We start from the raw sequence: 1,587 nt of genomic DNA on the forward strand, positions 1-1,587 counted from the left end.
AAGGCAACCCCGCAGAGAGACTCCATTGAATGCAGTTGACCGCCAATATTCACAGGGGTAATGAGAGCGCTAGGTGGAGTGAAAAGGAATCCAGGCAGCACACCACAGCGTCCACTATACACTTTTAACCAACACTTCTCAAAGTTTAAGATCTGTACAAATCACCTGGGGGAACTTGTTAAAATGCAGGTTTCAATTCAGGAGTTCTGCAATGGGGCCCAAGACTCTGTATGTCTAATAAGCTCCCGGCTGATGCTGATACTGCTGACCCATGAGCCACCCTGTGAGTAGCATGACTCTAAACTCAACTTGCCCCTCACCTAGATTTGCTGTGCATTGAGATTCTCAAATGAGAGCCATCAGAGTGCATGGATCATGGGGTATAACTCATCACTGGGTGCACTTCTGAGCCACGAGGCTTCTCACCGCAATCTTAACATCCTTGTTCCTCAGACTGTAGATGATGGGGTTCAGCATGGGGGTCAGAAGTCCATAGAAAAGGGAGATGAGTTTGTCTCAAAGGTCCTGTTTATCTGCCCCTAGGGGGTCCTTGGATTTGGGCTTCCCCTACATGCAGAGGATGGATCCATAGAAAATGATCACCACAGTGACATGGGCAGAACAGGTGGAGAAGGCCTTTTTCCTCCCCTCCGCTGAGGGGATCTTTAAAATAGTGGTGAGTATGAAGATGTAGGAGATAAAGATGAAGAGGCCTGGGAACCCCAGGAAGATCACATTGGCCACCCCCATGCTGATCACATTGATGGAGATGTCAGTACAGGCCAACTTCAGAACTGCCAGGATCTCACAGGTGAAATGGTTGATGACATTGGCCCCACAGAAGGGTAATTGTACTGCAAGAGAGATCTGCACCAAGGAGTTGGCTCCACCAGCCACCCAGGAGCTGGCAGCCATGGGCATGTAGGCAGCTTTGCTCATGACTACTGGGTACCTAAGGGGGTTGTAGATGGCCACGTAGTGATCAAACGCCATCATGCCCAGCAGCACACACTCTGTGGCTCCCATGGCGAAGGAGAGGAACATCTGCACTGCACAGCCTGAGAAGGAGATGGTTTTCCTGGGAGTGAGAAAACCATCCAGGACCAGAGGGACTGAAGAGGTTGTGTACCAGATGTCCAGGAAGGAGAGGTTCCCCAAGAAGAAGTACACAGGCTTGTGCAGGCAGGAGTCAGACACAGTCACCAGGATGAGGACCCCGTTGCCCAGAAGGATCACCAGGTACACCAGCAGGATGAGCATGAAGAACGTTTTCTCTAGTTTTGGATGGGCAGAGAGGCCAAGAAAGACAAAATCTGTCACTGCAGACTGGTTGGATGCCTGCATTTCAAACTCTCTCTTTCATCCCTAGGAATACTGAAGGCAGAAAATACATGTTTATTTTTCTATGGCTTTTTTTACAATATGATGTCTCTAAATTATAAATAAACTTATTCTGTTAGATTCAACTATAAAAATCAAGTGATCTAAAAGCCAGGCTGTGGAGAGGACCTTGGAAGAATAAGAATAGACCTTGGAAATCTAATAAAACCATGAATGAATAAAATGAAGGACATTTCTACCTAAACA

General features: G+C 47.4%; 1 pseudogene; it reads right to left on the minus strand.

Moving 5' to 3' along the window:
• Positions 1-390: 390 nt before the first annotated feature.
• On the minus strand, positions 391-1,350 carry LOC108314171 (annotated as a pseudogene).
• Between the last annotated feature and the right edge of the window lie 237 nt (positions 1,351-1,587).

Source organism: Cebus imitator, unplaced genomic scaffold (genome assembly GCF_001604975.1).
Source record: "Cebus imitator isolate Cc_AM_T3 unplaced genomic scaffold, Cebus_imitator-1.0 Scaffold149, whole genome shotgun sequence".
NCBI classification, from domain to species: domain Eukaryota; kingdom Metazoa; phylum Chordata; class Mammalia; order Primates; family Cebidae; genus Cebus; species Cebus imitator.